The 23,812-nt window shown below is 47.5% G+C and overlaps 1 protein-coding gene across 16 annotated transcripts in view; it reads right to left on the bottom strand.

Moving 5' to 3' along the window:
* Nucleotides 1–23,812, bottom strand: part of NRXN2 (neurexin 2) — a 955,311-nt gene that overhangs the window by 719,821 nt on the left and 211,678 nt on the right. The window lies entirely within an intron of this gene.

Below are 23,812 nucleotides of genomic sequence, written 5' to 3' on the forward strand. Positions count from 1 at the left end.
AGTCTGTCACTTGTATTTTGAGCTCGGCAAAAGAAGAGGCATTTTTTATGTACGAGTCATGTTTTCGACTTGCCACTTTTTGTTAAAATGTTACACAAAAAGCAACTAATTTTAAGAATCATTTAATCATAGAATGGTACAGCTGGAAGGGACCTCAAGGGCCATCGGGTCCAACCCCTTGCGAGTGCAGGTTTTCCTAAATCATCCCAGCTATATGTTTATCCAGTTTCCGCTTGAAGATTTCCATTGATGGAGAGCTCACCACCTCCCGTGGTCGCCTGTTTCACTCCCTGACTGCCCTCACTGTCAGAAAGTTTTTCCAAATGTCTAATCTGAATCTCCTTCCTTTAAGTTTCATCCCATTGCTTCTTGTACTTCCTTGTGCTAATGATAATAGGGTAGTTCCCTCTGCACGGTGACTACCTTTCAGATATTTGTAGACCGCTACTAAGTCTTCTCGCAGCCTTCTCTTTTTCAAACTAAACATCCTAGTTCTTTTAGCCGTTCTTCATATGACATGGTTTTGAAGGAAGTTGTCATTATCCAGGCCTTTATCTGCCGCTGTGGTATCTCCCAGCTCCGGCCTAGTCATGTCAGGGGTTAATTTCTCCCTGCCTTGTTCTGGTTTTCAGGAAACTTTATCTAGGTGCTGCACCTCTGGCCTATGTCTCATAGTGTGTGTAGCTGGCTCTGTTGAGGTACCCAATCTGTCCTGCCTTGCACCCTCTCCCACCTAACCTGTGTCTGTCTGCCCTTCCCCGTCCCCGTTCCGCTTGTCATACATTTGTTTGTAGTTTGGACTCCCCGGTACTTGACTTATGCCCCCGTCCCTAAAGCCGGCTTTACACACTACAATATATCTTAAGATGTGTCGGCGGGGTCACGTCGTATTTGACGCACATCCGACATCGTAAGGTACATTGCAGTGTGTAACAGCTACGTGCGATTGCGAATGAACGGTAAAACGTTCATCGCACGCACGTTGTTCATTCCTCATGAATTGAACGTCAGGTTGTTCATCGTACCCGGGGTAGCACACATCGCAGTGTATGACACCCCGGGAACGATGAACAAATCTTACCTGCGTCCTGCGGCTCCTGGCCAGCAATGCGGAAGGAAGGAGGTGGGCGGGATGTTTACGTCCCGCTCATCTCCGCCCCTCCACTTCTATTGGCCGGCTGCCACGTGACGTCGATGTGATGCCGAACGTCCCTCCCACTCCAGGAAGTGGACGTTCACCGCCCACATCAAGGTCGTATGGACGAGTAAGTACAGGTGACGGGGGTTAATCGTTTGCGCGGCACATTCAACAAAATTGAACGTGCCACACATACGATGGGGGCGGTTACGATCGCATACGATATCGTATGCAGAATCTTAACATGTAAAGCAGGCTTAACTTAGCTCTGTCTCCCCCTTCAGCTTTCTCTATTACTGTTTGGCTACTGACCCCATTGCTTGCTTCTGACTCTGAGTTCTTTCACCCCTCATACATTGTTTTGACTGTCCGTTGCTGACTCTACTCTCTGACTACTCTGCTGCCACCTTGTGGTGACTTTTCTGTACTACTCTGAGTCACGTCTTAGTACAGTATGACGTTATTCTGCTGCTACCTTGTGGTGACTCCGCTGTACAGCCATGTCTTAGTGCAGCCCGACAGAAAGGGACAAAAAGTGGAATACCGTCTCTAGACAGAAGTGTAATATCTCAACGTGTGCTAAATTTATCAGATATTGTGTGACATGGATACATTTTGCACATATAATAACAAAGAAGCCAACCAAAAATTAAAGGCCTACAAAAATGCCCCTCTTGATACATCTTCCCCTTGTTTTTTTTTTTTTGTTTTTTTTTTCATTTTTAATTTTTAGTCACTTTTAAAGACAATGGTTTATGGGTTGCATTTTTGAGCAGATCCTCTAAGTAATCCTCCCCAAAAACTGCTTGAAGACATGTGAAGGTTCCATGGGAAATCCACTTTGCTCTTCTTTAGATTCAGAGGAGACTTTTGAGCATTTTTTTTCCCTCAAGAGATTTCAAGAAACACATGGAGGGAAAAAAAAAAAGCACATAGCATTTAACTGACGCAAATTTTAAAGGAAACCTTCCCAAATTAGACACCGTCAAATCAAATGGTTGCCAAAAAATGCTTTGTAAAAAAACCTTCAAAAATGCCGCAAAAGCGGAGCGTGTCCAGAAGTGGTTTAAAGGGAACCTGTCATCAGATTTGGTGACTATAAGCTGCGGCCACCACAAGTGAGCTCTTATATACAGCATTCTACCATGCTGTATATAAGAGCACAGGCTGCTGTGTAGAACGTAAAAATCACTTTATAATACTCACCTAAACGGTCGCTGCGGTGGTGGAGTTGGGTCATATGGGCGTCTCCATTCTACGGTGCCATCTCCTCCTCTTTCGGCCATCTTTATGGTCTTTCTTCTGAAGCCGGAGTGCATGACGCATCCTACGTCATCCACACTCGCCAGTATTAAGGTCCTGCGCAGAGCAAATCAAAGTATTGTAGTGCGCCTGCATGGGACCGGCGAGTGTGTATGACGTAGACGTGTCATTCACCCAGGCTTCAGAAGGAGGATGAAGATGGCCGAAAGAGGAGGCGCCGCACCGGAGACACCCATCTGACCCAATGCCACTGCAGCAACCGTTTAGGTGAGTATTATAAAGTGATTTTTACGTTCTACACAGTGGCCTGGGCTGTTATATACAGCATGCTAGAATGCTGTATATAAGAGCCCGGTGGTGGTGGACGCAGCTGATATAGAAGGGTTAATATAGGCCCCAAATCAGGTTCTCTTTAAAATTAGAAAAACTCTTTTTGAAAACACGGATCCCTGACATTTTCAAAATATCGCAAAATTACTCCGGCAGAAAGGCAGCATAAAAAGTGGAAAATCGAAAAGACAAAAGTCTAAAGGGTGCTTTACACGCTGCGACATCGCTAGCGATTGCTAGCAATGTCGCGAGTGATAGCACTCGCCCCCATCGTTCGTGCAACATGTGGTGATCACTGCCGTAGTGAACAATATCGCTACGGCAGCGTCACACGCACATACCTGTTCACCCACGTCGCTTTGGCCGCCGAACAATCCCTCCTTCAAGGGGGAGGTGCGTTCGCCATCACTGTGACGTCACAGCGGCGTCACTAAACGGCCGCCCAATAGAAGAGGAGGGGAGGAGATTAGCGGCCGGAACATGCCGCCCACCTCCTTTCTTCCTCATTGCCGGTGGACGCAGGTAAGGAGATGTTCGTCGATTCTGTGGTGTCACACACAGCGATGTGTGCTGCTGCAGGAACGACGAACAACCAGCGGCATGCAACATCAACGACATTATGATTAGGAGCGACGTGTCAACGATCAACGATTTTTGACATTTTTGCGTTCGTTGATCGTTGCTCCTAGCTGTCACAAGCTCCGATGTCGCTAACGACGCCGGATGTGCGTCACAAACACCGTGACCCCGACGACATATCATTAGCGATGTCGCAGCGTGTAAAGCACCTTTTACATCTAAAGGTGCACCAAAGTGATCAAAAAAGTATAATTATTAGGGATGATCGAATACCTCAAATATTCGGCTTCGTGAATTTTTCAATGCGCAATGTAAGTTTATGGGAAGCCCGAATAGATCCGACTAGTTGTTATTCAAGTTTCACATAGACTTAAGGGTACTTTACATGCTGCGATATCGGTACCGATATCGCTAGCAAGCGTACCCGCCCCGTCGGTTTTGCGTCATGGTCAAATCGCTGCCCGTTGTGCACAACATCACCAACACCCGTCACATAGACTTACCTTCCCTGCGACGTCGCTGTGGCCGGTGATCCGCCTCCTTTCTAAGCGGGCGGTTCGTGCGGCGTCACAGCGACGTCACACGGCAGCCATCCAGTAGCAGAGGAAGGGCGGAGATGAGCGGCTGGAACATGCCGCCCACCTCCTTCCTTCCTCATTGCTGGTGGACGGAGGTAAGGAGACGTTCGTCGCTACTGCGGTGTCACACATAGCGATGTGTGCTGCCACAGGAACGAGGAACAACATCGCTACTGTCCAGCCAACGATTTTGGTAATTAAACGACCTCTCCAAGACAAACGAGTTTTGCCTCTTTTGCGATCGATTAAGGTCGCTCCAGCCTGTCACACGCTGCGATGTCGCTAACGACGCCGAATGTGCGTCACAAACACAGTGACAACGACGATATATCGTTAGCGATGTCGCAGCATGTAAATGGCCCTATACATTGCGCATCGAATATTCGCAAATAGTCGAATAGCGGCGACCTATTCGGAAAATATTTGCGAAGCCGAATATTTGAGATATTCGATCATCCCTAATAATTATCAAAGCCAGAAGCAAAAAAATTATCTTGAAAATTACCCTCCAAAAATGGCAAACATCAAGTACAAAAAAAAATATGGTGAATTTCCCCCTGTGTGTATTTCCTTTTAACTTTTTGCTTGCCATCGGCATAGCACTTGGGTTCATGTTTTCTTGATACCTTTTTTTCCCCTTTGAGTCGCTCATTTGCTTCCACTGGGAATAACCCCTCCCATGACACACACAAAAAAATCCAACATTAATTCCCATCCATCCTTCTCACCCCCCTCCGTGATCTCTCTTTAAGTAACTGACAGAAAAGTAATTTGTATACAGACTCCAATCTTCATCTCCTTAAATGCGAAAGCGCTAATTATTTCGAAGAGAACAGCATGCCGAATATTATAGATGAAGGAGGGAGGAGGAGAGAGCTGGAGGGTGACAGGAGGGAGAGCGCTGGAAAGATGATGGAACGAGGAATGGAGGAAAGAGCAAGGAAAAAGGCGAGCGAGCGACTAACGAGTGAATTTCGGAATCCTTCAATTTTTCTTTTTTTGCGGTAAACCTATCTCCTAATTTCTGTTTGTCTATCTCATTTTACTTCATAGGTATCATCTCATAACTACTGAAGCTATAATCTCATATCCACCTATGTACTTTGTAAGTGAAATACACTCCTTCGATGCCTTTTGAACTCCAAATTAATAAGATTTGTTTTTACGAGCGCTCAGGAAATCAATACAGCAGCACATAGTATGGTGTACTCAAAGAATGCTCTCTTATTAGTACATGTGACCAGTTTATATAGTCACAGGCAAAGGCCTTGTCCAACTGTGCACTAATAAGAGCAGTAGGGGTGTGAACAGAAATATAAAACTTCCCCACCCATCAGTGTTAACTAAGCCCTATGATATATTAGCTATAAGACAAGATGAATATTATAGGAGAAAAATGGATTCTATTCCCTCATAACCTCATTTATATCTGTCTTTCCATCTGTCTGTCTACATTCCTATATACAAACAAAAGCATACAGCAGCACTCAGTATCCATTAAGATGTATACAGGCATTGCATAAATCACATTCAATCCCCACCTTTTTAAGATGGTACAGCCTGTTTTCCTATGCCGACTATAGATTTTTGCTAAACCAGTCTGTGGGTTGTTGTATCCCAGCCCTACTGGTGATTGTATTACTTTGTGCATGGAGTTGTTGTGGATTTCTACTATTTCTACCATTGTCTTGTTGTTTCCTCCCTGCTCCTATTTTCCTCCTAACCTCTTTTTGTCTTATACCTCTGTTGGAGTGTCCCAAGAGATAGAGATTTAATTTCCCTTGTTTTTCTATTTCTGTTAATATCTGTTGGCTTCATCACTCCTGCCCTCCTCAGGGGACGGGGTATAAGATTAGGGATGGTCAGGAGCAGGGCAAGGAAGGCGGCTAAGATATCCTCACCATCAGAGGTAACTCTGGGATTAGGGATAGCTAAGACCTCCTAGCCTTAGGGCTAGTCTAGGAACCCCTTATACCATTATACATACATCTCAGTGCCTACAGAGCGCTGCTATATTCTTTTATTTGGATGCAGTCATAGCAGCTTGCACCTGTTCACACTGGCTATATTCTATTAGCAGACGACGGTCAGGTTTGTTTGTATTTTACCATATCTATCATCTATCTCTTATCTAGTAATTTATCTATCTATATCTTTATTCTCACCCTCTTAATTTGGTGTATTACATCTACCTCGTATTTCCATTTTCCCTCTCATTACCATAATATCAATCCCTTCACTGTTAAATCATTATGCAACATGAGCAGGTAACCTACTGAGCATGTGCGACCACCAATAAACACAAGACAAGGTGGACTAGCATTCTGGCCACAGGAGAAACAGTAGTGGGCGCTCTCATAGACAATAATGCACTGGTAATACAAAAGTACACACTATTTTTAATGGGTGTATATTGCCAACTTCCTTAGTTTAACATGCCTTATTAAAGGGAACCTGTCACCACTTTTTTGCCCTATAAGCTGCAGCCACCACCACTGGGCTCTTATATACAGCATTCTAACATGCTGTATATAAGAGCCCAGGCCGCTGTGTAAAACATAAAAAAAACACTTTATAATATTCACCTAAACCGGTCACTGCGGTGGATGTGGGTCTCGTCCTCCGGGGCCGGCGCCGCCTCTTTCGGCCATCTTTGTCGCTGCCTCTGTCGTCCTTCTGAAGCCGTGGTGCATGTGTCGCGGGCGGGGGCTTCTCGAGGTGTTCGGATCCGGAATCGTGGTTGCGGCTCGAGTGGCGACCTGATCTGGGGCTCATGCAGCGGCCCGCTGCCCACAACACTAATAAAAGGGGATATTTACAGGGGAAAAGTCTGCCAGTGACGCCACCCGTGGGTTGGCTGATCCAGCGGGGTAGCAGGATGGAATCCCCTCCACGGGTAGGGGAGGTGTAGTCCCGGGGCCCAGGTGAACGGGAGTTATGGCTGCGGAGACTGTCATGAAGGGTTGTACCGGGGATGGATGGTGTACTCACAGTTCCAAAGAATTGGATGCAGAGTCCAGTGTTAAACCAAATTGCCAGTGACCCATTGCCTCCAGCAGGTGTATTCGGGTCCCACACCCTGATGTAGCAAACAGGGGTCCCTTCCTCCTGCACTCAGTGTTTGTGTCTTCGATGGGACAACTCCACTTGAAACGGGGATGTCCACTCCTGGTACTTGTATGTTGGGAGCTGTGGCCTGCGAAATCTGACCCTTGGGATCTCTGTGGGTTCTGGCGGACATCCTATCCCCCGCGTTGGGCTTCCGTTTCGCTCTTTGAGCTTACTGTGGAACAAGGCCTGGAACCTTGTCCCTGGCTGGTCAATTGACAAGGGGCTTGAAACCTTCCTCAACCTAGGGTCCAGGCACCCCGACTGTGAATGGCCTCCGGACCGGATTTCTGCTGTCGGCACCGGCGGGCTACAACCCTGCCCTGGTCCACTTAAGGTCTTTCGCGACCGGATCACCGTCGCCTGTGGTCCTGCTTGCCGTCTGCCACCTAGTCAGTAGTCCGGTAGTCCAGGGGCCCCAACCCTTGACTCCGCTGTCACTCCACACTCCTCTCTCCTCAACTGTCAGTACTCAACTCCTCACTTAAACTGTCTTGTTCCCTCCCAGAACACCTCAGGACCCCTAGGTGGGCGTTCCCATCCGCCTGGTCCCGCACACTGGGGTGTCATAGGGACACCCCAGTGTGCGGGACCAGGCGGATGGGAACTAGGGGGGTAACTAGGGGGGTAACTAGGCTTTACTGGCTGGTGTTGTAGACCTGGGTGTGGGTTTTGTGTTGGAATGCCAAGGAGGATGGAGTCTTGTACCTGAGAGATTTGTACAACCTCTGTGACTACCTGGTTTTGCCAGGGCATCACACATGATGCGTCTGGCATCACACACACACTCACCGGCATTCAGGTCCTGAGCAGGGCAGATCAAAGTATTGTAGTGCGCCTGCGCAGTGTCGGCGAGTGTGTATGACGTAGACGCGTCATGCACACAGGCTTCAGAAGGCGGACAAAGATAGCCGAAAGAGGCGGCGCCGGCACCGGAGAACAGAGACACCCATCTGAGCCACATCCGCCGCGGCGACCGGTTTAGGTAAGTATTAAGTGTTTTTATGTTCTTCACAGCGGTCTGGGCTCTTATATACAGCATGTTAGAATTCTGTATATAAGAGCCCACTGGTGGTGGCCGCAGCTTATACGCCAAAAAAATGTTGACAGGTTCCCTTTAAGTTTTAAAAAAATAATACTTTTCATAGCACAACCCCTTTAAGGAAAAAAATATATATATTTTTAATGAAAACAGCAGCGCTTTACTTTACTTCACTCTTCATACTGTTTCTTTTTGTTCCATTGCATTAATAACACAAAGTACAAAACACTGCAGGTAAGCGGAAGAAAATAAGAAAAAGCAATAAATACACCTGTCATAGAAAAGCAACGTAAAATAGAAAGATGGAAATAGTAGATATCCGGCGTGAACTGTAACACATTATAAAAGGTTTTGAGAAAAAGAGAAAGAGATATGCCAGCCGTATCTGCGACTGTATCTATTTATTCATTTTGTATAATATGTAACGGAGGATGGAATATTAGATTTGTCTGGAAAACCTAAATCAAAATAACTAAATTTTAGATAATAATTATAGAGTTTTGAGTCATAAATACAAATCCCCAGCAATTGGCAAAATTATAACATTTTAGTAGATACTTTTGAAGACCCTTTTTTACGCCCATGGATAATTTTAAAAAATAGTCATTTTTGGCTGCTCAAAGGACTGCTACCAAATAAGCATTACTGGGGGACAACATTCTACTTGTATTTTCAATTTCGTCTAGACGTTTATTCCTATTATTGTCCATCAGAAGTACTGTATTTTTTTTAATTATAAGAATCACTTTTTTCTCCCAAAAGTTTGGGAGGAAAATGAGGGGTGCGTCTTATAATGCAAATGTAGCTTACTGGGAGGTGGAGAATGGGTGCTGGGGGCTGTGCTGGCTGCAGTGGGGGTTCTGCTGGTTGTGGTGGGGTCTGTGCTGGCTGCAGTGGGGTCTGTGCTGGCTGCGGTGGTGGCTGTGCTGGCTGCGGTGGTGGCTGTGCTGGCTGCGGTGGTGGCTGTGCTGGCTGCGGTGGTGGCTGTGCTGGCTGCGGTGGTGGCTGTGCTGGCTGCGGTGGTGGCTGTGCTGGCTGTGGTGGGGGATGTGCTGGCTGCAGTGGTGGCTGTGCTGGCTGTGGTGGGGGATGTGCTGGTTGCGGTGGGCACTGTGCTGGTTGTGGTGGGGGCTGTGCTGATTGCGGTGGGGGCTGTGCTGGCTGCGGTGGGGGCTGTGCTGATTGCGGTGGGGGCTGTGCTGGCTGCGGTGGTAGCTGTGCTGGCTGCGGTGGGGGCTGTGCTGGCTGCGGTGGGGGCTGTGCTGGCTGCGGTGGGGGCTGTGCTGGCTGCGGTGGGGGCTGTGCTGGTTGCGGTGGGGGCTGTGCTGGCTACGGTGGGGGCTGGGCTGACTGCAGTGGTTGCTGTGCTGGCTGCGGTGGTGGCTGTGCTGGCTGTGGTGGGGGCTGTGCTGGCTGCGGTGGGGGCTGTGCTGGCTGCGGTGGGGGCTGTGCTGGTTGCGGTGGGGGCTGTGCTGGCTACGGTGGGGGCTGGGCTGACTGCAGTGGTTGCTGTGCTGGCTGCAGTGGTGGCTGTGCTGGCTGTGGTGGGGATGTGGTGGTTGCGGTGGGGGCTGTGCTGGCTGCGGTGGGGGCTGTGCTGGCTGCAGTGGGGGCTGTGCTGGCTGCGGTGGGGGCTGTGCTGGCTGCGGTGGGGGCTGTGCTGGCTGCGGTGGGGGCTGTGCTGGTTGCGGTGGGGGCTGTGCTGGCTACGGTGGGGGCTGGGCTGACTGCCGTGGTTGCTGTGCTGGCTGCAGTGGTGGCTGTGCTGGCTGTGGTGGGGATGTGGTGGTTGCAGTGGTGGCTGTGCTGGCTGCGGTGGGGGCTGTGCTGGCTGCGGTGGGGGCTGTGCTGGCTGCGGTGGGGGCTGTGCTGGCTGCGGTGGGGGCTGTGCTGGTTGCCGTGGGGGCTGTGCTGGTTGCTGTGGGGGCTGTGCTTGTTGCCGTGGGGGCTGTGCTGGCTGCGGTGGGGGCTGTGCTGACTGCGGTGGGGGCTGTGCTGGCTGCGGTGGGGGCTGTGCTGGTTGCGGTGGGGGCTGTGCTGGCTGCGGTGGGGGCTGTGCTGGCTGCGGTGGGGGCTGTGCTGGCTGCGGTGGGGGCTGTGCTGGCTGAAGTAGGGGCTGTGTGGAGCAGGGCGGTGCAGCAGGTAAGGTGCTCTGTCGGCGGGGTGGGCATCAAATAATGGCACCTGGAGTCGGCATGTGTGCAGATAGAGCTCTCGGCTCAAGATCTCAATTGCAAACGCACCACCTCCGGCCCATTGATCTCCCAGCAGCGGACTTAAGGAAAATGGCACCCAGAGATGAGATCTCGGCTTGTCATTGAGCTGAGAGCTCAATCTGTACACATGCCGACTAGGGGCGCCATTTCTTTGAAGCCCGCACTGCTAACAGAGCATCTGTGACACCTGCTGCACAGCCCCCACCACAGCCAGCACAGCCCCCAGCACAGCCAGCACAGCCCCCACCACAGCCAGCACAGCCCCTACCGCAGTGCCTGCATTATCACCCTACTCCAGCACCAACCCTGCCTCCTGAGACCCCGCCCGACCACCAGTGCTGCCCCAGACCCCGCCCCCCCTCCAGTAAGACACCATCGGAATAGAAGACGGACCTCTTTTTTTTCCTTACCTTTTTAGCTCTAAATTTGGGGTGCATATCATAATCTGGTGTGTCTTGTAAGATGAAAAATACAGTATATTGCCAACATGGTCAGTTTTGACTTTCTCCCTAATGCTATGCTAAGCTGTGACGTTCGCTCACTATCAACACAAAAAGGCTGCTGCATTCCCTGCCTCTGCTTTTATACAGGATAGAATATTTCCTCCTAACTGGCTTTGTCAGAGCATATGATAGCTGCAAGGCATTATAAGGAAAAGCCCATGGCTCTGCCCAAAATCATGTAAGCCATTTCTGGCTGATGCAATCTTCTGCAGTGGTCACTTTACACTATTCATATAAAGCGAATCACATATTGTTAAAACTGGCAGAGTTCAGAGAAGTCCTTAAAAATTGACACAAATCCAATTTGCATTGAAACACTTTTTCATCTCTAGTCACTGCACCTCTGCGAAAAATGCAATAAATAGCGATCAAAAGCCAAAATCCTATGTACCTCAAATTGTATCAATAAAAACGTCAGTTCACATTGCAAAAAAATGAACTCTCACACAACTCCACCGACAGAAAAATAAAAAAGTTATGGGCCTCAGAAAATGACAACATGGAAACTCTTTTGCTTTTGTTCCGTAAATTCTCTCAAATCTCAAGGAATTGGGTTTTTTAATTTCAGAGTTTACTGCTGTTTTTCTAGGTTATCATATTATAAGCTACCAGACAATCCCCGCCTTTTTAAAATGGTTGAGCCTGTCTTCCCATGCCGACTATAGCTTTTTGCTAAACCAATCCATGTGCTATTGTATCCCAGTCCTGCTGGTGATTGTATTGCTTTGTGCTTGTTGTTGTGGAGTTCCCCCGTTGTCTTGTTGTTTCCACCCTGCTCTTATTTTTTTCCTAAGCACGTTTTGTCTTATACCTCAGTCCATTAGCATTGGCTGGTTCACTGGGCAAGAAGTGTAGCACGCAGCTCCAATGACAGAAAAATGAAAAAGTTATGGGCCTTAGAAAATGACAACATAAAAACTTTTTAATAAGAAATAAATTGCAAAGTTGCTTTTTTTCCATAAATTCTCTCCAGTCTCGAAGACATGGGTTTTTTAATTTCATAGTGTACGGCTTTTTTGCTAGGTTATCATATTATCAGCTATCAGTCAATCCCCACCTTTTTAAAATGGTGGCGCTTTTCTTCCCATGCCGACTATAGCTTTTTGCTAACCAATTCATGTGCTGTTGTATCCCAGTCCTGCTGGTGATTGCATTACTTTGTGCGTGGAGTTGTTGTGGAGTTCTCCCACTGTCTTGCTGTTTCCACCCTGCTCTTATTTTTCTCCTAAGCTCTATTTGTCTTATACCTCAGTCTATTAGCATTGGCTGGTCCACTGGGCAAGAAGTGTAGCACACAGCTCCACTGACAGAAAAATGAAAAACGTATGGGCCTTAGAAAATGACAACATAAAAACTTTTTAATAAGAAATAAATTGCAAAGTTGCTTTTTTTCCATAAATTCTCTCCAGTCTCGAGGACATGGGTTTTTTAATTTCATAGTGTACGGCTTTTTTGCTAGGTTATCATATTATCAGCTATCAGACAATCCCCGCCTTTTTAAAATGGTTGAGCCTGTCTTCCCATGCCGACTATAGCATTTTGCTAAACCAATCCATGTGCTGTTGTATCCCAGTCCTGCTGGTGATTGTATTACATTGTGTGTGGAGTTGTTATGGAGTTCTCCCATTGTCTTGTGGTTTCAATCCTGCTCTTATTTTCCTCTTAAACTCTTTTCGTCTTACACCTCAGTCTATTAGCATTAGCTGGTCCACTGGACAAGAAGCGCAGCATTTACAAGCTATTTGCCGTAGAGCATGTAAGTGCTGCTCTGCAACTGGCTTAAATTGCTGGATCTTGTGAGATACAGTGCCCCTATGCCACATTAATCTTCCCAAGGGAAACCTATCTCTGCTTGTAGTTGGTCAGAACTGTCAATCATTAGGACTGAACCTCCCCCTGACAAACAGGAACCTGGAAGGCAAGAGAAATCTGGACTCCTGAAGATAGTTGCAACAAATAGCAGACACAGACAGAATAGGGCCCATGTACAAGAACAATATATGGGCCATTTGTTGTCCATAATGCTCAATTCCATCTGTTTTGTGGCTAGAATGGGCCCCCTTATTTATTGGGCCACTGGGCAACTGTACTGTTTGCATCAATATGTCCTCTCCTGGTTGTGACAATTCCTTTAAAGAGATACTGTATGCATAGAATCATACGTTTACTCCTAGACATAGGATAAGGGGATACAGTAACTTATTGATCAATGGGGATCGGAAAACTTTGACCATCGGTGATCCTAAAGGCCCCGTTACACGCAACGACGTATCTAACGATATATCACCGGGGTCACGAATTCCGTGACGCACATCCCGCCTCGTTAGCGCCGTCGTTGCGTGTGACACCAACGAGCGACCGTTAACGATGGAAAATACTCACCAAATCGTCCATCATTGACATGTCGTTCATTTTAAAAAAATTGTTGATTGTTGAGGTCGCAGGTTGTTCGTTGTTCCCGAGGCAGCACACATCGCTACATGTGACACCTCAGGAACGAGGAACTACAGCTTACCTGCGACCGCCGGCAATGAGAAAGGAAGGAGGTGGGCGGGATGTTACAGCCGCTCATCTCTGCCACTCCGCTTCTATTGGGTGGCTGCTTAGTGACGCCGCTGTGAAGCCACATGAACCGCCCCCTTAGAAAGGAGGTGGTTCGCCAGCAACAGCGACGTCGCTAGGCAGGTAAGTCCCGTGTGACAGCTCCTAACGATATTGTGCACCACGGGCAGCGATTTGCCCGTGACGCACAAACGACAGGGGCGAGTGCTTTCACTAGCGATATCGCTAGCAATAGTGCTGCGTGTAAAGGCCCCTTAAGACAAAGGCTTTGGATCCTGTGAGCTGTCCTCTCCAGTGCCCACTCTTAAATGAAGCAGAAGTGTGCTTGATCTCCTCTTCATTCATAGTTTAAGGCACTACTGTAGAAAGCAGAGTACAACAATCAACTATTTGCAGCAGCCTGATTGTCAACAAATGGGTCAGAGGCTGAGCCTCCTTTCCATTCACATCTGGGCACCAGAGAACCAAAGGTCATGGGATCCAGAGCCCTTTGTGGTCCTTGAGTTGTTGCCTTAATGGTACTGTAAATCCTGAAAGAGCTTGAGGCTATAAACTAAAGGGCGGGGAGCCTGATGTTATTCCTTGGAGGTGGGTGTCAGAAGTGATATACCAGGGGTGACGGTACTGGATGTTATATACACCAAAAGGCGAAGGTGCGGAATGTTATACACCAAGGACGAGGGTGCGGAATGTTATACACCAAGGACGAGGGTGCGTAATGTTATACACCAAGGACGAGGGTGCGGAATGTTATACACCAAGGGCGAGGGTGTGGAATGTTATACACCAAGGGCGAGGGTGTGGAATGTTATACACCAAGGGCGAGGGTGTGGAATGTTATACACCAAGGGCGAGGGTGCGGAATGTTATACACCAAGGGCGAGGGTGCGGAATGTCATATACCAAGGGCGAGGGTGCGGAATGTTATACACCAAGGGCGAGGGTGCGGAATGTTATACACCAAGGGCGAGGGTGCGGAATGTCATATACCAAGGGCGAGGGTGCGGAATGTTATACATTAAGGGTGAGGATGCGGAATGTTATATACCAAGGGCGAGGGTGCGGAATGTTATACACCAAGGGCGAGGGTGTGGAATGTTATACACCAAGGGCGAGGGTGTGGAATGTTATACACCAAGGGCGAGGGTGTGGAATGTTATACACCAAGGACGAGGGTGCGGAATGTTATACACCAAGGGCGAGGGTGTGGAATGTTATACACCAAGGGCGAGGGTGTGGAATGTTATACACCAAGGGCGAGGGTGTGGAATGTTATACACCAAGGGCGAGGGTGTGGAATGTTATACACCAAGGGCGAGGGTGTGGAATGTTATACACCAAGGGCGAGGGTGCGGAATGTTATACACCAAGGGCGAGGGTACGGAATGTCATATACCAAGGGCGAGGGTGCGGAATGTTATACATTAAGGGTGAGGATGCGGAATGTTATATACCAAGGGTGAGGATTCGGAATGTTATATACCAAGGGCGAGGGTGCGGAATGTTATACACCAAGGGCGAGGGTGTGGAATGTTATACACCAAGGGCGAGGGTGTGGAATGTTATACACCAAGGGCGTGGAATGTTATACACCAAGGGCGAGGGTGTGGAATGTTATACACCAAGGGCGAGGGTGCGGAATGTTATACACCAAGGGCGAGGGTGCGGAATGTCATATACCAAGGGCTAGGGTGCGGAATGTTATACATTAAGGGTGAGGATGCGGAATGTCATATACCAAGGGCGAGGGTGCGGAATGTTATACACCAAGGGCGAGGGTGCGGAATGTTATACATTAAGGGTGAGGATGCGGAATGTTATATACCAAGGGCGAGGGTGCGGAATGTTATACACCAAGGGGCAAGGAGCCGGACTGTTATACACCAAGGGTGAGGGTGCGGAATGTTATACACCAAGGGGGAGGGTGCGGAATGTTATACACCAAGGGCGAGGGTGTGGAATGTTATACACCAAGGGCGAGGGTGTGGAATGTTATACACCAAGGGCGAGGGTGTGGAATGTTATACACCAAGGGGCAAGGAGCCGGACTGTTATACACCAAGGGTGAGGGTGCGGAATGTTATACATCAAGGGCGAGGGTGCGGAATGTTATAAGACCAAGGGCGAGGGTGCGGAATGTTATACACCAAGGGCGAGGGTGCGGAATGTTATAAGACCAAGGGCGAGGGTGCGGAATGTTATACACCAAGGGCGAGGGTGCGGAATGTTATAAGACCAAGGGCGAGGGTGCGGAATGTTATACACCAAGGGCGAGGGTGCGGAATGTTATAAGACTAAGGGCGAGGGTGCGGAATGTTATAAGACCAAGGGGGAGGGTGTGGAATGTTATACACCAAGGGCGAGAGTGCGGAATGTTATACACCAAGGGCGAGGGTGCGGAATGTTATACACCAAGGGCGAGGGTGCGGAATGTTACACACCAAGGGCGAGGGTGCGGAATGATATACTCCAAGGGCGAGGGTGTGGAATGTTATACACCAAGGGCTAGGGTGCGGAATGTTATACACCAAGGGCGAGGGTGCGGAATGTTATACTCCAAGGGCGAGGGTGTAGAATGTTATACACCAAGGGTGAGGGTGCGGAATGTCATATACCAAGGGCTAGGTTGTGGAATGTTATACTACATGGGGGAGGGTGGAGAATGTTAAACTCCAAGGGCGAGGGTGCGGGATGTTATAAGGCCAAGGATGAGGGTGCGGAATGATATAAGACCAAGGGCGAGGGTGCGGAATGTTATAAGGCCAAGGATGAGGGTGCGGAATGATATAAGACCAAGGGTGAGGGTGCGGAATGTTATACACCAAGGGCAAGGGTGCGGAATGTTATACACCAAGGGCAAGGGTGCGGAATGTTATACACCAAGGGCGAGGGTGCGGAATGTTATACACCAAGGGTGAGGGTGCGGAATGTTATACACCAAGGGCGAGGGTGCGGAATGTTATACACCAAGGGTGAGGGTGCGGAATGTTATACACCAAGGGCGAGGGTGCGGAATGTTATACACCAAGGGCTAGGGTGCGGAATGTTATACACCAAGGGCGAGGGTGCGGAATGTTATACTCCAAGGGCGAGGGTGTAGAATGTTATACACCAAGGGCGAGGGTGCGGAATGTTATACACCAAGGGTGAGGGTGCGGAATGTCATATACCAAGGGCTAGGTTGTGGAATGTTATACTACATGGGGGAGGGTGGAGAATGTTAAACTCCAAGGGCGAGGGTGCGGGATGTTATAAGGCCAAGGATGAGGGTGCGGAATGATATAAGACCAAGGGCGAGGGTGCGGAATGTTATAAGGCCAAGGATGAGGGTGCGGAATGATATAAGACCAAGGGCGAGGGTGCGGAATGTTATACACCAAGGGCAAGGGTGCGGAATGTTATACACCAAGGGCAAGGGTGCGGAATGTTATACACCAAGGGCGAGGGTGTGGAATGTTATACACCAAGGGTGAGGGTGCGGAATGTTATACACCAAGGGCGAGGGTGCGGAATGTTATACACCAAGGGTGAGGGTGCGGAATGTTATACACCAAGGGCGAGGGTGCGGAATGTTATACACCAAGGGCGAGGGTGCGGAATGTTATACACCAAGGGCGAAGGTGCGGAATGTTATACATCAAGGGTCGAGGGTGCGGGATGTTATACACCAAGGGCGAGGGTGTGGAATATTATACACCAAGGGTGAGGGTGCGGGATGTTATACACCAAGGGGCGAGGGTGCAGAATGTTATAAGATCGGGGCAATGGGACTGAAAAATAAAAGTTTGCAGGAAAGTAAGCAGTTGAAATGGTTAAGCTACAGAACAAGAGTGATCTTATCTCAACAAGCAGTGTATTGTCCAATTTCATGTTGAACGTTTTAAATATTAATTAAACAGCTTTTAATTTCGAGCCTTATGCAAATGAGTGACTGATTTATTTATAGTCTTCCTCTCCTCATTGGTGGATGGTTTTAATTAGCTTTCACAAGCTAATTATCCAATCAAATTAAAACAGCACCTGTTCTGATTCTTGATTACAGATCTGAATAGTAGAGGGGATCCCCCAGCAAACCTAAAGTGTGAAGCAAGTAGGATCCAGAACTACAAAGTCCAGGATGCTTTGCACGCGCAGTACCAGATGTCTTGAGACATATACATGTAGCTCGGAGTGCAATGCACGTACAGATTAGGAATTGTTAAGCTGTTAGGTATTTGTGACTTTCATGATAAAAAGATTAGAGATTAATGTTCAGAGAAGAATGATGTTCCATTCATAAAGGATTGGCTCAGGGGATCCTGGTTCCTCCTCCACCACAATTCATCTGGTTCGGGGCCTCATTACTAAGGCTCCCTGGTCATCTACCAAAAATGTATCAATTTATCTTTTGCGGCCACTCAATCAACAAAAAAAATAAATTAAAAAAAAAATAAAATTATATATATATATATATATATATATATATATATATATATATATATATATATAGTAATGATGTGGACCCCTAGAGTATGGGGGCCACACGTCAGGTATCGGGATTAAAGGGAACCTGTCATCAGAAATTTTGCTTTAAACCTAAAAGTGTCCCCCTCTGCAGCTCCTGGGCTACATTCTAGCAGGTTCCTGTACTTTTTGTGGCCCATTTTAAACCAAATTAAATACTTTATAAACTTGTACCTTTTGCTCTGTAAATTTTGTAAATCGTCCATGGGGGCAGGCTCTCTGCTGACCGTTGCTGTTCCTCCAGCAGATTTACGCCGCCCCCCAACGATGAATTTCAGATCTCAGGACGCCGCCCCTGGGCGCCCGTGGTCCCGCGCATGCGCTGTGCTACTGTAGCGGGACTGTGTACTGTGTGCACGTGTGACCGCTGGTGACGCTTTGCGCGGGCATGAGGTTATGGGCGGCGCTGTGAGTGTCATCAGCAAGTGCCGCCCATAACCTCGTGACCGCACTTTACCCTCTTCCCCCAGCGTTCTGCGCAAGCGCTTGCTGGCCAGATGACCCGACGTCACCTCTTTCCCATCGTGCCCTGCTGCAGGGTAAGATGGGAAGGAGGTGACGTCGGGTCATTTGGCCGGCGAGCGCTTGCGCAGAACGCTGGAGGCAGTGGGGGAAAGCGCATCCACGAGATTATGGGCGGGCACTTGCGATGCAATCACAGCGCCGCCCATAACCTCGTGCTTGTGACACACATCACCAGGTGTCCTGGCCTGGGTGGCACCTCGGGCGCAGTGGGCGGTGTCCTGATGGATGAAATAGAGCGTCAATGTGCTGAAGGAACAGCAACGGTCAGCAGAGAGCCCGCCCCCATGGACGATTTACAAAATTTACATAGCAAAAGGTACAAGTTTATAAAGTATTTAATTTGGTTTAAAAGGGGCCACAAAAAGTACAGGAACCTTTCCAGAATGCAGCTGAGGAGCTGCAGAGGGGGAAACTTTTAGGTTTCAAGCTAAATTTCTGATGACAGGTCCCCTTTAACGCACACCGGAACAATTTGTCTCTTTAACAGACCATATGGTTTATTAACAGCTCAAATAAACCATAATACTAGGTCCCATAACAGAAAGATGCCATGGCTTGGCTTTATCCTCAAAGTCCAACACATAACGTAAAGTCCACACACTTTTGGAGTTCCTCACACGTGTCACTGACCCTTGTCAGTACTTGGCTTTATCCTAAAAGTCTAATCCGGGTTACCTTCTTCTGAAGGCGGCTAGTGTCCTTCCTTACCAAGTTCCCCTGGCTCCAGCCAGGCTGTGCACATGGACCTAAAAGCCCCTTCCTTCAGGAGAAGGTCTCCTGAGCAGAGCAAAGCCCCCTGCTTCTGCTCTCCCCGTCTCCAGCACACACTGGACGTCTAGAGCCAGTCTCTATCTAGACTGCCCCAGACACACTCCACCTAGGTTCAGAGACAGGATTGCTTTAACCCCTGGAGCCACAGGTGGTAAGGAGCGTGTAATCAGCATCACACACCCTTCCATGGCTCTACATGTAATGCAATCCTGTGGAACCACAGGTCCCAGCCAACTTCACATTGCAGAGCACCCATGCTATGTTCTGCAAAACATACCAGCCCTTTGTAATACAGCCGGTCGATACCTCACAATATATATATATATATATATATATATATATATATATATATATATATATACTTATACATATATTTTTATTTTTTTTGCTTATACCTAAATACCAAACCACTAGACTTTAATCTCTCCAAAATCCTGACCAATGCACATGTGAGGGTGAGGTTTGTACAATCCACTCTTCATTTTCACCTGTGGCACCACAAATTTACTAGGTCGCTTTCCGAAAAATCAAGATAGTCTCGGTAAATTCAGGACAATTGGCAGGTATGGCATTTATAGCAAACTAGCTGTAGTACCCGGGTGTTGCCCGGGATAGTAAGTCTCTTTGCCTCTCTGCCAGTCTGTCTGGCTGTGTCTGGCTGTCTATCTCTTTCTGTCTGTGTGTCTGTCTCTGTGTCTGTCTGTGTGTGTGGCTCTGTCTTTGTGTCTGTCTCTTTCCGTGTCTGTCTCTTTCCCTGTCTGTCTGTGTGTCAGGCTCTATCCATGTCTGTCTATCTCTCTGTCTGTCTCTATATCAGTCTCTCTGTCTGTCTCTCTATCTCTGTGTCTGTCTCATTCCAGGTCTGTCTCTTTCCCCCTGTGTCTCTGTCCCCCTCTGTCTCCTTTCCCACTCTGTCTCTTTTCCCCCTCTGTTTCTTAACCCCTCTGTCTCTTTTCCCCCTCTGTCTCTTTTCCCCCTCTGTCTCTTTTCCCCCTCTGTCTCTTTTCCCACTCTGTCTCTTTTCCCCCTCTGTCTCTTTTCCCCCTCTGTCTCTTTAACCCCTCTGTCTCTTTAACCCCTCTGTCTCTTTCCCCCTCTGTCTCTTTCCCCCTCTGTCTCTTTCCCCCTCTGTCTCTTTCCCCCTCTGTCTCTTTCCCCCTCTGTCTCTCTCCCCCTCTGTCTCTCTCCCTCTCTGTCTATCTCTTTCCCTGACTGCCTTCCTCTCTCTGTTTCTTTCCTTGTCCGCCTCTTTCTCTGTCTGTGTCTCTGTCTGTCTGTCTGACTCTGTCTCTCCACTGACATCTTATTACCTCACACATAAGCTTCTTATACTAACAATTTATTTTGTTCCTGTAGCAACCACTCACAGCTCCTATTAATAAGCTGTAGCTCCTATCTCCATTGACTTTAATGGAGACCGGTGTTTTGGAGAGTAACTGTAAAGCGCGGGGTTAACTTTTCCTGTCAAAACATAGTCTATGACGTTCCCTGAGTCACATGGAGCATCTGTGCAAAATTTCGTGATTGTAAATGCGACGGTGTGGATTCCTTTAGTGGACACACATACATACATACACACACATACATACATACACACACACATAAATATACACTCAGCTTTATATATTAGATAACTGAGATGTGATTGTGTATACCTGCTTTAGTTTTTCCCATCTGGATTCCTTATTCCCCTCTTATAGGTTTCGTGGAGTGCAGCCTGCATTTCCTGAGATGCCTGCAAGTTTGCATAGGGAGTGGATTTTCATCACATTGCTATTGTCCCTACCTAAAGGCAATTTCAAATGTTTGCTTCAGGTAATAAAGAGCGGACAATATTCAAATTTCCTCCTTCTACCACCTAGGCATATACTATGGAACTTCTCTGTGGGTGTTTCCTTTTCTCCTCTAGGATGCTGACCAATAAAAATGTGGTGCAGTCATAGAGGGGAAAAAGGAAACGCCCACAGAGAAGGTCACAGCTGCAGCCTGGTTCAGCAGTAGCCCTGGAGAGCAGAAGCAATGCACTCTCTTGCTTTTTTTCCTGTGCTCTGGCACTGCTCCTCTTATGTGGTCCAGCACTTCAAGAAAGGACACAATAACAACTGCAGAGTGAGAACACATTGAACCATTCTACAACTGTGACCTTTTCTATAGACATTCGCTTTTTCTCTCCTCTATGGTGTGCTATTGACTAGTGTCAAAGGAAAAAAGCAAACGCCCACATTTATGAATATACGACTAATTGGTTGAAGGGAAAACGTGCATATTGGATCCTCTATTTCCAGGGGTGGGGGTTATGACTTTGGAACAGAGGGGTACAAAAGAAAAGAAAAAAAATGTTTAAGAATCAGTGGTCCAGTGGCAATTGGAGGAAATGCTCAGTTTAAAAGGAATCTGTGACCAGGTTTTTGCTAACCCATCTGAGAGAAGCACAATGTAGAAACAGAGCCCCTGATTCCAGTGATGTGTCACTTACTGAGCAGCTCTCATTCACAGCTTTCTGCTCTTGCACAGTGTACCAGAAAGTTGCCAATCAGTGGTGTGGATGGGGTTATACGGAGCTCATGAAAATGTAGGCTACATGGCAGTAGTCCTCTAGTGATAAAACTCTAATTTTATCAAAACGATACTAAACTTCAGTAAGTGATTGCCACTCCAGGGCAAAAAAAAAGCCTGGTGTGTGGCGCAACACATAGAGAAAACAAGGGAAGGTGTAGAGGAAGGCCTTGGTGATAGGGAGAGAGGAAAAAGGATCACCACCTAACACTCACCTGTGACTGATCCCTGAGCTCCATAATGTCCCTATACTGGTCCTTCCCCCTGGGTGCCTAGGCCCTTGCTGACCCTGAACTTATTCTGACCAATGAGTTTGTCAGTGAGACTCACTAACTCCACTGCTACAATAAAACGACACAAGAAGGGTAAGAGAAACAAGTTGGGAAAGACAACAAATAACACACCTAGGTTTCTTCAGCATTAAACTTCACAGCTGCAACTTTAACAACATCTAAGCTTTTCCAGAGCCAGAATCCTACAAAGTGGGCATTATAAAATATCTATTACTGACATGGAGTAAAGCCAGGATAGGGTAAATAGCATGGAAGGGTGTGATGTTGTGAGAGAATACAATTAATTTTGTACTACAATAAAGCAACACATGGAAGGTAAAACAAACGAGTGGGGAAAGACACAACAGATAACACTCCTAGGTTTCTTTAGCAAGAAACTTCACAGCTGCAACTGAACATCTAAGCATCTCCAGAGCCAGGCTACTACAACGTGGTCAGTATATAAGATCTATCATCGGCATGGAATAAAGCCAGTAGAGAGTAAATATAGTGGAAGGGCGTGATGTTGTGAGAGAATACAATGTATTTTGTACTACAATAAAACAACACAAGGAAGGTAAGACAAACGAGTGGGGAAAGCCACAAAAAATAACACCCCTAGGTTTCTTCAGCAAGGGACTTCACAGCTGCAACTGAAACAACATCTAAGCTTCTCCAGAGCCAAGCTCCTACAAAGTGGTCAGTATAAAATATCTATCACTGGCATGGAGTAAAGCCAGGAGAGGGTAAATATAGAGGAAGGGCGTGATGTTTTGACTGAATTCAATACATTTTATTCTTCTAGAAACTATCTTGTCTTATAACTGAATGATGTCATAGGGCTCAGCTAATACTGATGGGCGGGTAAGATTCACATTTTTACACACACTCATGCGGCTCTTATTGGTGCATAGTTCTGAGAAGCTATTTCTTTGTTTGGAATACTACATAAACTGGTCACATGATGTAATAAAGCAGAAACCTTCAGTACACCACAAAGGGTGTGTGCTGCAATGATTTCCCAAGTGCTTGTAAAACAAATCTTACTAATTTGAAGTTCCAATGGCATAGGAGTGTATTTTCCTTACAATGTCAAGATGGCACAGCTGTGATTAAAACTTCGAGTAATCTCAGCCAGAAAGGAAAGAGTCCTTAAACCTTTCAGAATGAAATTAAAGTAAATCCACTCCAGCACAAGATGTAACACTCCTGATAGTGACACATCACTGGAATCAGGGTCTCTGTCACTACATTATTCTTCTAATCTAAATTTGGGTGGCAAAAATCTGGTGACAGAGTCCCTTTAAATAAAAAAAAAAACCCAGTGCAAATTCCTCTTTAAAGGGAACCTGTCACCACTTTTTCGGCCTAAAGGCTGCGGCCACCACCACTTATATACAGCATTCTAACATGCTGTATATAAGAGCCCGGATCGGGGGTATAACATAAAAAACACTTTATAATACTTACCTAATGGGCATCTTCGTTGTCCGGTGCCGGCACCGCCTCTTTTGGCCATCTTTGTTCTCCTTCTTCTCTAGCCACGGTGCATGACCGGTCCGACATCATCCACACTCGTCAGCATTCAGGTCCTGAGCAGGGCAGATCAAAGTCTTGTAGTGCGCCTGCCCAGGACCGGCGAGTGTGTATGACGTAACCGCGTCATGCACCCAGGCTTCAGAAACAGGATGAAGAAGTCTGAAAGAGCAGGCGCCACCACCGGAGAACGGAGACGCCCATAAGGCTAACCACGCGACCATTAGGTGAGTATTATAAAGATTATAAAGTGTTTTTTATGTTATACCCCCGGTCTGGGCTGTTATATACAGCATGTTAGAATGCTGCATATAAGAGCCCGGTGGTGGT

The sequence above is a fragment of the Anomaloglossus baeobatrachus genome, chromosome 10 (genome assembly GCF_048569485.1).
Source record: "Anomaloglossus baeobatrachus isolate aAnoBae1 chromosome 10, aAnoBae1.hap1, whole genome shotgun sequence".
Lineage (NCBI taxonomy): Eukaryota > Metazoa > Chordata > Amphibia > Anura > Aromobatidae > Anomaloglossus > Anomaloglossus baeobatrachus.